Genomic DNA, 12461 nt, shown 5'->3' on the forward strand with positions numbered 1-12461 from the left:
TTTGGTTTGTCCGTTCAGGGCTACTGTAGAAACATGGCGGGCTCCGTGGAAGAAGATCCACTCCCTATGTAGATATAAAAGGCTCATTCAAAGGTAACAAAACACAAACATTCTTATTTTCAGGTGATTATACACTAATTAAAACATACTTAGGAATATTATATTCCATTTCTGCTAGATGCCACTAAATTCTACACACTGCACCTTTAACATTCCTGACACAAAAAGTGAACAGGCTTAATTCAAATGCATAACAGTATGAAAGAAACAATTTGACAACTAGATTAATTAGTGTCTGTCTATATAGTTAAAGTGAAAAGCACAGTGAGTTTAAAGGAAAGAGGAAAACACCCACAGTGTTATTTTCCAACCACTAGCAGCATTTGTGTCAATATCAATGAGTATACAAACACCAGTTAACATATATTCACTCTACATATATTCATTGTATGTTGAACTAATTGAGAAAAGCTGCAGTATTTTCTCTTTGCAAACACTCTGATCCAGGATTCATTTCATTCTCAAAGTCCACTGCTGTTGGGACAAAAAGCAACAAAAAGCATTTGTGTGGTTTTATGAACATTTCCATTAAATAATCTGTTCACTTCAAATCCTGCAGAGGGCGACCTCACACTGTCCACCAGCACCAATAGCTCCTTGCATCTTGCACATACAGTAGTAAATAATATGTTACACTGAAGCTGACTTGAGACACTGAAGGACTTGATTTCACCACAGCTTATATTGGACCAACAGTCTAAAACAACAATCATCTTTGAAGAGCTGGAATAGTTTCGGAACTAATTGCCATTTAAGATTTTCTGCATAGATTTGAATATCAAGCTAACAAAAAATATTCCTTTTGGACACAGTGACAACAACTTTAAAAGCGTTTCAAACAGCTCTCGTTAGTTTGATGTCTGAACTCTTACTGAACTATGAGATTTGAAAATGAAAGTAAAATATCCCTTCAGTGGTTTCCAGTTTTACTTATTTTCTCCGCAAACATCAACATGTACTTTCAGTAGTTCAGTATCGCTGACAAAAGCATGAATTGGAAGCACATGGTGGGACTTTGGAGCCACACTGTCAACCGAGTCGGGTCTTGTTTTTACTCATCATACTGATTTCTGTTTCAGCCTTGAGTCAAATTGGCCCTGAAAATGGTTTGTGGCGGGTTTTTTAAGCTGTTGGTGGAGGTTAACATGTCAGGACAGTTTGAAGGGTGTCTTGAAAGATGCCAGTCCAAAAAAATGTGGTCTTTATAATAGTCAAATTACATTTGTAATTGTCCAATGTGGAAAACTTTTGGTTTGTAGTTGTAATTTAATCAGTGACCACAGAGAGAAGTGGGGCGGACGTCTCTTGGCAGCTTTGTGTGAGATTTCTGATGGAGGACATCAGCTGGGATTGCAGAAAGCAAACTTTTTCTTCTTTTTTTTCAACTTTATTAACAATACAGTAATATACAAAGACAATACAATACAAATAACAGTACAGGAAGTACTGGAGAATAAAATAAAATAAACCAATCACAAAAACACAAGCAGGAATAAAATTGTACACCGTAAAAAGATAATACAGATATTAAGAGAGAAAAATAAATAAATACAACTTTAAAAAAATGAATAAAAAATATTGCAGACCATCTGAGGATGTCGTCCACAATGTTTCTCAGGAGATGAGATGTATTTCAAGCTTTTTTGTTTTTAGATACTTTACAGACAATCATAAAATGTCTGAAGTTCAACATAAAACAAGTTTTTGTTTGGAAGAAACTGAAGAAATCTGTCCTTGTGAATATGATGTTTGTCCAAAAGATGCAGCAATTTTATCAAGTTATCAACTTCTTTGTTGTTAGACTCTACATTCAAAAATAAGACCATACTTTCTGTAATAGAGACCAAGTCCAAAGTAAAGACATTAAACAAAAATGAGGGAAGGACTCAACCTCCTTTCTGCAGAAAGAACAGAGAGGGGAAACATCGGGTCTAAAATTGTGAATAAATTCATTGCAGGGATAGTATCTGTGTAAAAATTTTAATATGGATTTCTTTAACTTTATTGGGGACAAGACATCTATTAAAGTCAGTCTAAACATTCCTGCTCATGTGAAGAAACATCACTTTCCAACAATGAAAGGAGTTGGGACACTGACTTTGAATAGAAGTAAGAACACTGCTGATATGAGCGTTATAAGAAAGTTTCTCAAGAACCTTTCCACCCCTGAGAAAGGTTCATATAGTAACGACGCTTTAATGAGAGACAGCAGTTTACTGGATGGACTTTTAAGTACTCTGGAATGCTGAGAGCGAGAAATGTCTAATCCTCTCTGTTGGATGAATTCTTCATAGGTAGCTACTGTAGGTCTCCCGGATCATTTAGGAGTTCAGAGAGAAACACAGTACCTCGGTCATACCAGCCCTTAAAAAATAGCATCTTATTTTTGTTGATTGTTCCATAAGATACACGTGTGTGAGGAGAAGTCGTGCTTGAAAGCAATCTTCTATGTGTCAAAGGCTTGTTTATGGGAGTTTATCAGGTAATTTACCTGAAATAAAATGACAGGAAAGCAAGAACACTGATCAAACACAAATTTGGGAATAAAAAAACCAAGGGGAATTATTAGGAGCTTAACAATGTTTTAATAGATTTGCAGAAAGAAAACTGTACAGATGAAGTGGCCAGACTCCTTCAGGCCTTCGTGAGTGGTCCCACATACTGTACTGTAGGCCTACATTACAGTGACGGTCCAGAGAAGTGTCCCAAAGCCAAACTCCACCACACTCACCTGCAGCTACACATCCACACACTTTACCCACTTGGCCGTGGCGGCGCTGAGGCCCTGACGAGGAGGGAGGCCGACACATGCCAGCAGAGCCCTCCATGCCTCCCACTGGCAGCGTTAACAATGAGTTCCTCAAAGGCAGCACCAGCTGAGGGGGAGTGGAGGGGTTTTTTTTGGTTTTTTTTTTTTTTAACCCCCAAAGCTCTTTCTGCGTGATTACTTCCTTGGAGTGCACACTCCTGAACTTTCAACAGCTTTCAGCTCACCAATGTTGATGCTTCCGTAACTTCTGACTCAGAGAGCAGAGCTATTGTCACAACTACAGAGCTAGTATTGTCCCTCAAGCTTGGAGGCCTTGGCGCTCACAATGCAGAGCAATTAACTCACTTAGAGTGACCACGTAGATTTCTGTCCTTTATTCTTGCATGTGGAGAGGCGGGCAGGGTTTTTTTTTTGTTTTTTTGTTTTTTTTTTACAGTGTTCACTGCGTTTCAAAATTCAACAGGCACTTTCACTCTTTTCACTCTCACCAGCTACAGTGCTTTTCAGAGGAACAAAATGTCTGAATGCTTGTCCTCTACTTGTTGGTGGAGTAGACAATCCTGGCAACCATGACAAGAAGTTTATTACAGCATTTTGGATGCTAGCAGATTTTGACAACATCAATAGCAAATGCTGAATAAGGGAAGATTATCTGAAACAGTTTTTGATTTGGAAAGTATTTTTGGAACGGGTTATGACATTTGAGGGCCGATGGATTAAAAGAATAAGAAGCATAAATCAGAGAGCAGCTATTAATAACGGCAAGCTCTCATCTTTTTTCTCACATAACTCATCTGTATCAAATTTGTGGGTGATTACACTCCCCACTTCAACAAAACAAAGACCCACTGTCTTAACAACAAAGCAAAACAAGACAACAACACACATTTACCCCACAAACAGTATCTTCATGTCTGATCAACTTAAATGAAATATGTTAAATATAAATAAACATAAACATGGTTAGAAGCTAAAGGATCGTTGAAGTTGGTGAAGGATAAAAGGTGAGGGGTACTCGATAGAGAGGAATAGTATTCAAGTTAAATATGATGATTTCTACCCGCAGCACCCAGAGGCTGTTTTTTTTTTTTTGAACATTAATGAGAGCGTTCATGAGAGGATTTCTCTGTATGGCGGTGGATGCACAGCCCAGCTAAGATGTCGGGTTTATGGGCTGATTTGTCTTGATGATGAGAAAGCGCTACCCTGCAGGCTCCTCTCCCCCTATAAAAGGATTAGTGAAGTCTGGCACTCTTACATAACCGCTGCAAGCTCCTGTGCTGAACAGTCAATTTTACATGCTCGGCTCCAGCAACTTCAGCCCCGCAAGACAAGAAAAAAAAATCTCTCCACAAAACTTCTTTAACCTTTTAAAGGGTTTTAAAGCAGAGACATCAAACACGATGGATGGATGGATGTTATTTACTGTATGTGTGTCTGCATCCAGCATATTGTTGTGTACTTTTGCTAAGCCATAAACCAGACACTGCAGTGTTGAGAAAAAATAAAACTACACTACAGCTCAAACTTTATGTTCCAGAGATTTGTCATGTATAATTAACACAACAGCAACGCCTGCTTCTCATTTTAGCGCATTAGAAATCCTCCATCAATCAAGTCGATTTTATTTATATAGCACCAAATTACAACACAAGTTATCTCAGGTCACTTTTCATATAGAGCAGATCTATACTGTACTCTGTACATTTACAATGACCCAACATTCCCCCATCAGCAAGCACTTGTTTACTGGCATTCATGTCCATCACAGTGGATAACATTAAGACTAATGCACCCTAGCAGAAATCTGTGATATGGACCTGCACTTAAGAGTTTGAGGATGTTGATGATGTATAAGTAATAACTTTATTTGGTCAGTACTTTTCTTAACACAGTCACAAAGTGCTTTAACAAAGGAGACAGATATATGTAAAATAATATAATATTCATGGGGAGATATAAAATCATACAAATCATTTAAAAGCCAGTTTGAAAAGGTACGTCTTTAGCTGACAATTAAAAGAAAATACAGAAGTAGCTGTGCAGATAGTTAATTGTAATGCTGTGTTGGTCAGGAGCCAGAACAGTAAATGCAGCGTCACCTTTGGTTGCAAGTGTAGAAACTGCGAGGACGGCTTTTTCTCCTGACATAAGTGCACATCCTTATAGAGCTTAGTCAGAAACGTAGCTCGGAGCTAATCCATTCAATGCTTCGTATGTGATTATTAAAATGTTGAACTGCATTTTGTAAACAGTGGGAAGCCAATGAAGGGAAGCTACGATTGGGGTAATGTGCTCCCTCATCATGGTTCCGGTTAAGCAGCTGCATTTTGGACTAATTGTGGACAATGTAGTGCTTTTTTTATTGACTGCAGAATATAGAGAGTTACAATAATCCAGATGGGATGAAATAAATGGATGGTGATGTGTAATTTTAGCCATGCTGGCGTCAAGTGCAGCCTCACAGAGCTGTTAGCATGGCTGATGAGTCATTAGTCTTGTGAAATTACTGTCAATGTTGTTTCCTGTCTTAATTAAATTATTATCTCGTAAACCATGAGCGTGTTTCAAATCACATTAAAACACAAACTAGTGACTTACGTTGGGATAGACTTTGCCCAAAACTGAATAAAGTTTCAAGTTTATAAGGTTAGCGACATTGTTTTCATGCAGAGTAACTTTTCAGCATCCAAAGACACAAATCCTGGTACCACTCCAAAGATACTGTAAGGGAAACCAGTTTGTGCACACAGTGATAGTAATCAGGATGATTTTAGATGGATAATTAATTAGGAAGACAATCTCTGGCCACTTACTTATTTATGGGAAATGTGGTGAAAACTTACAGTAGCCAAACCACTGAGATGACTTAAAACCTAAATCATCTTAATTGTGGTCTCATATGTTTTCAGCGCTCATACAAAGTGGTCACAATTGACACTTTCAAGTTTAAATTGCCAAAAATAGTACTTTTAAAAAATTACAGCCATCATATAAGTGATCACTGCACATGCACCAAAGTATTTGTTACATCTGGTGAGAACGCAGGTTTGTGACGTGAAGCAATTTATTTCTGAGTGGAAATACTGTCTCACATTTAAGATTTGAGTGTCAGATACCAAAAAAATCATCCCATCATTTTAATACCGAACACAGAAGACAAGAATATCGTGACAAGAAGGCTGTGAAATCAATTGTGTCTCAACCAATAAAAGATTATTGTCTGGCAGCAACTCTGAGATACAGTGTCTTGAACTGTCCTTGAATGCACCCCTGTAGTAAGAATTGTCAAAAAATCAGTCACTGCCTGCCTGCAAAATAACTTCCAGGCAACAAAATGTGAAAAATTAACTATTTTAAGCAAGTTTCTGCAGGTCGGTGGCCATTTCCTGCTGAAATAAATAGACTCCAATGGCTGCCTGGAAGGTAGCCAGCAAATCAGACAAAAAACTGTGGAAATCAGCTAAATAAGTGGACCTTGTATTTAAAATATTTACCACAAATATGTGAAAGATGGTATACAGTAACCTAAAGTATGGGTACATTATCGTTAATGGGATAAAACATGCAAAGTTGCTCTGGATGCAATGTAAAAAAATATTGTTTTCTTTATCTTCTTCATCACATATGTGTTCCTGTCTTCGTCTCTCGTCTTCTATTCTCTGAGCAGGCATTCGTGCAGAGTTGCAACCACTGCCAGAGTGCTCTGAATATGTGCATGTCCCCTCCTGAGAAAGCCATTTATTGAGACTTAAGCGTGACTAAATATATCACAAGATGAAAGTCATTGGGGACGTCAGAGGTACAAAGCACGCTGGGTAATTTAATGTGACAGCAACCCCCCTCCCTACACCCCCACTGCCCCACACACTCACTCACTCACACACACACACACACACACACACACACTTGGCTGTACTTGACCTTTTCCATCCTCCCTCGGTGTTCATATCCAGTACGTGTAAGTTTATGTGCTGTATGTTATACCCTCAGCAGTGTGAAGGGTGATTCAGCACCATCTGTCAGGGTTAAATACTGGTGCAATTATTTGCATCTTCTGACATTTTTGAAGCCTGGACCCTATTTAGCACCATCATGACAGGCCAAAGTTTGTCTCACCATTTGGGCACCACTTCCTTATGAAGGGCTCTTTGTTTTACAGTGTAATTAATGGACAACTAAATTATTTACTAATGCTTTATAGATTAGTTATAAGCCATTATTAACAAAATTTTTGGGTGCCAGTTTCTGAAAAATCACATTGGCTGCTGTTTGTCCTTTTTATTTGGCAACAATAAAGTTCTAAATGTCAGTCATCAATTAATAAATGCTCAGGGGTTTCTTATTTTCTAATAAGTCATAAATGTTCAGAAGTCTATAAGTCTTTAGCTGTAAGTTAATAAGTTGTTAATGTCCAGATCGTCTCCATTCCTCCTATAGAAATACCACCAACCAGAGTTTTCACCGCCTGGCAACCCAAATGTTGTCTTCTAACTGCTTTAGCAAAGCTAGTAAAGTTAGTAGGCTAAATGATTAATTAGCCATTAATAACATTAGTCACAAACCCATTATAATGTTTGCCTTATTAGAAAGTGGCACCAAAGTGTTGGCCATGATGAGAGTCATTTAAAACAAGTACAAGTCACTTTGTTCTTTTCTTTTTTCAAATGCTTAATTGCAGTTAAAGGAAAAAAAGAAAATTACAGTTTATTATAACTTGGGTCTAATTTGTGTAGTTTTGGCCCTGGTTTCTCTTGATTATGATAACACTGAGTTCAACGAAATAACAAGGTGACACAACAAGTTCAATGGAGATAGAAACACAAGCAATAAGACAATCAGAAAACAAGCCAACAGTTTACCCAGATTATGTAAAACATTTTATTTGGAGGTCATTCCTAATGTTGGTAGTAATCCTGCAAAGCAAAGGAAAACACAAATAGAGCAAGCACAGAGGATAAAAGTTGAACCGAGGAGTTGCTCTGTATATTTTGATGGATGTTTATAACACAAAGTAATTCTACTGTTCACATTTATTTTCTTCATGTTTAAAACCTGCCTGAATGCTTGTATTTTTTGCCACAATTGGACCTCTTTTTAATTCCCAGATCTCAGCAATCAACCACAAGATTAGTGGCCAAAACTAAGAAAATAAAGAGCCAGGTTGTATGAAATTGGAATTTGCCTTAAAGCAAGCACTAATTATTCCAAGGTCTTATTATGCAGAAAACTCAATTGGCCTTTTCAGCAGCGTCTCAATCTCCAAAATCCACTCAGGGCCGGGGAGGAGCTAAACTGGGATACCAAGTGGAGATGAGGAGGGCAACTTTTGTTGTTTTTTTTTTTTCTTTAGGAAGCCGGCGTTGTACACCACAGAGGCTCCACTGTTTGCCTAGAGCAGAGCAGCAAGACAAGCGAAGGGGCCCCTTCACCACAAAATGGAGCAAAAACACAACAATCCCTTCATTCAGCTGTTTGGACCTGCCATCTGAACAGCAGCTCGTCATTAAATTAACATCACAGCAAGCGCACGCCCTGGCCCTTGCTTCCCGGAGCATTGTGGTGCACTCAGGAGGAAACTCATTCTTTCAGGGGGATACCAGGTCAAAAAGCAGGGGTGGTAAAGACTTGTCCTAGCAGCCTTGGCGTTGAGGAATGGGAACAGTCGCCGAGCCACTGATGTTGAAAGGACAACCTTTTAATCCCTGGCAGCCGTGAAGGACAGAGACAGATTTGCTTTTTGTTTTTGATGTTGTGCCACTTTCTGGCCATTTCCACCCTAAGGACAGGACTGTAGTCCGCGCCAAGGCCTCTGCCCAGTGGTGAGACTACGATACATTTCACTCCTGAGGCTGTGTTGGCCTGAACTGTAAACTCATGACTTGTGCACCTGCTCGGGGGGAAGCGTCTCCAATGGTTTTCCAATAGAAGGATTTGTATGGTAGTAGTGTACTGCCTGGCTCATGCAGCCGAACAGTAAATTAGCGCCTGAGCAGCTCTACAACAAAAGCTAAAATATTTATCAAGGAAGAAGAGTTTAGATCCCAGATTTCTGTATTACATGACCATTTGGTTATGTACTAAAACCTGTGTGAATGTACTGATTTAGTTTAGACAGACAGTTCTCTTTGCCTCACTGTTGTAGCATTGAAATACCCTTTTGGCAAGAGAGAGAGACAAACAAAGCCAGCTCTTTAGAGGAGGAAAGAGAGTTTATTCCTCCTCAGGGTACTCCTCCTTCAAGCAAATAAAGAGAAATGTTTAATCACTAGTAGTTGATATTAATATTCACATTATGTTTTGCAACAAAAAAAGATAAAAGATTTGGGTCAAACACCCAAAGAAATATCCAAGAATGTAAATAAAACTGGCTCTGTTTCATTAAAGATTAAATTATTGTTGCTATTTTTGAAACATTTATAGAAATACTCCATCATCCATCCATCCATTGCTTCCAACCGTCTGACAGTTTCTGCAGATCTATCTATCCATTATATTTGTCTTTAAATCTGTTTGTGCATGCGTCATTCACTCCCTTCACTATATCTGGATCAGATCAGTGTCTCAGCAGTCCATGTTCTTTTTCCCAGTAAATTCCTCCAGCTCGTCCTGAGGGATTCCCTCACACTGCCAGGCCAGCTAGGAGCATGAGCCTTGGGTCTTTTGGTCTACCAGAGGCCTCCTCCTGATCGGTCATTCCCAGAACAGCTTCAGGGGAGGCATCTTTTCATTTCTCTAAATCACTTCAACTTGCTTTAACCAAATGAAGGAGCAGCAGCTTCACCCTGAAGTCCTCAATTACTACCAAAAGCTTGTTTTAAAAGGCTTTATTTTATGGCTCAACTCTTAACTTCCACAGTCCATTCCAGTGTTCTCATTATGTAGTAGATAAACTCAATAAGCAATTAATTTGACTATTCTTCTAATCTACATGAACTCTACCTTTTGAGGGCTGATTATCATTCTTTCCATGTCTCAATCAGCTAAAAAAGCACTCCAGTGTACATCAGGTGTCTCTGTCTGAAGATCAAATGATCAAGTTTCCACTTAAACCGCTGGATGTTGTGCTGGATGCTTTCCAGAAGTAAAACTGTCCAATGCCCACCCTGGATGTCCAAACAAACCTCGGATCCCACATTTTGTGCTATATCAGGAAACATCCTAAGATTTTCCATTTCTATAAAACATGTCAGTTATAGACCTTTAACACATATTGTCCAATTTGCTTTCCCCGTGTTTCTTGTGATTCTCTGCTGCCAAAATTAAGGCAAATAAAAATGCCACAAAATCAAAAAAAAAAAAAAAGAAATCAATGTGCTGCTCCAGCGTGGTTGGAGAATATTGGTCAGTATCATCACATGTATCTTCACTTTAGTATTTGAACTTTCCATCTTCCTGTATTAAAGTGAAATAATGAGCTATTACTCGTAGCCTAAACCATATTGCAGATGGAGAGAACTGGCTTTAAAATGACTTTTCACATATGTTTTCCATCTTTCCCATTCAACCTTTAATTTAACTCTGGGCCACCCTACAGCATATCATCCCACATTCCTAATAACAGTCCAGGTATAATAACACTAACACCACGTACAGAAAAGCTTCGGTTACTACTTGTCTTCCTTTCAATTGACCACCTTGTCGGTAAAACAAGGGGCAGCATAGACCACTGGGCAATCAGGTTAGAAAGGCTAGTGAAGCAAAAGAGGTCAGATAGATGAAGTGACCACAACGCCACTGTGTCTGTTCGTTCCAATAACGTCGTCTCCACATGACAGACCCTCAAGGCAAGTCACACAAGGACAACTTTCCTCATTTCTACCTGACGTCTATTGCTCTTTGAATTCCAAAATAACAAATGTCTCCTCCTCCGAGTTTAAAACCCAAAGACTGAAAGCTCTTGTGATGTACGTGTCTCCCTGAATAGACAATTCAAGTAAAAGTGCAACTGTGGCCTTTGTCACACTGGAGTGACAAGGGCCCTACTTGGAAGCTTTTGACTGTATTTGCTCCAGTCTGTCTGGTCTTATCTTGCCGCTGCATTCTCTGTTTAATCTTGTTGCCTCAGAACTGTATCAGACACAAAGACGTGTCTCTCGGGAGTGTCTGGGAAGAAGCGGAGCAAGTGACAAATAGCAGCAGGGAGTGGGAGGCTGGAGCATGATGGGATGTGGGGTTTTCAGCCCAAGGCCTTTTTTTTTTTAAAGTGGCAGGTCAGGGTTTTGAAAAAGTGTATTCAATTGCATCAGAAACTTGGGGTTGTCGCAGGTCATGCCTGTACCAGTTGTTTTGTCTTTGAGATTTCAGGAGCAGAGGTTCATCGGGTTTATTGCAGTGGCAAGACCGGTGCGAGTCAAAGTGGCTGAAAGCAATTATTACGAAATAGAAAATAAATAAAAGCTCTTGTGTATAGTGCAGGTCTTCCAAAATAACGCATTAAACCACACATTCAGTATTGTAACACCACACTGCCCAATCTATAATTAAATAAAACATTTTTTTTCCCAAAGCCAGACACCTGTGAAGACCTGAACCAGTGTAGCAGGGCCAGCCCGAGACATTTTGGGTCCCAAGCAGAAGTTGACCACCAACCCCACCCACTAACCCCCCATTTGTGTCATACATCAATTTATAGCTAGGTTTCCATCTAAATGTAGTTCAAATTTTAACCAAATTTCCAGAAAATCGGCAAAAGAAAATGCAAATAAATGCATTTTTTGATCCACTACCATTTTGGGAATATTAGGAGTTGGTTCGCCGAGATAATCAGCTGGAGGAGCTAATTTTACAGTTACGTACCGTTAAACCGTTGCAGAAGAGGGTGCAACACGATTACAAAATTAAGAGAGCATCAGTCAAATTTCAACGGTAAAAACAAAGTAGGAAAATTATGTTTATAGGAAATACAATAAAGGACATACATTTGTTTTTTATTGCGTTGCTGGAATTACTTTAGTTTAGCCTGCTGGAGCTTATTGCAATATTTCACTTTTAGTAACAAATACTGTAAGGTGGAACAATCCATGCAGAAGAGAGTTGCCAATCTTTTTTATTATATTGTAACTGTAATCTTGATTTATGCAAAGAATAAAGAAAATAAATAATAAAAGCTACTTCAAAGACAATAGTGACACATTGTAATGCTACCAGTTGTGTTTTTAGATGACTGTGTGATGATTGACAAAGTTTTCTTGTCGGGAGACAAATGTTGTCAGTGTTAAGGTGCAAGATTTGATCCTGAGATGTGTATTAAGTGTTTTGGTTGCATCAGTGCCTTTTGGATTTTGTGCTAAGCTGCACATTGGAGATTTTAATCACTAGTGGTGCTGTAGAGCAAAGTTTTGAGCCCCAATGCTTGTGTGTTTACATGACAAGATACACTATTCCATTGATCGAGCGCTTGTGGCAGTAAAACTCCATGAAATACACCAATCCACCAGCAAAACATAAGGGAGAAGAAGACTGAATTTGTTTTATGAAGAAGGAAATGTGTTTAACGTGTTTGTTACACCTTAGGGATACACACAATTGAGAGATTTAACATTAAATGTGCACATAACTGTTTGTTAACAAGAAAACTCCACGAGGTAACTTTAATTGGAAATGTATGTTATCAAGAAAGAGGCTCTGA

The sequence above is a fragment of the Thunnus thynnus genome, chromosome 5 (genome assembly GCF_963924715.1).
Source record: "Thunnus thynnus chromosome 5, fThuThy2.1, whole genome shotgun sequence".
Classification (NCBI taxonomy): Eukaryota; Metazoa; Chordata; class Actinopteri; order Scombriformes; family Scombridae; genus Thunnus; species Thunnus thynnus.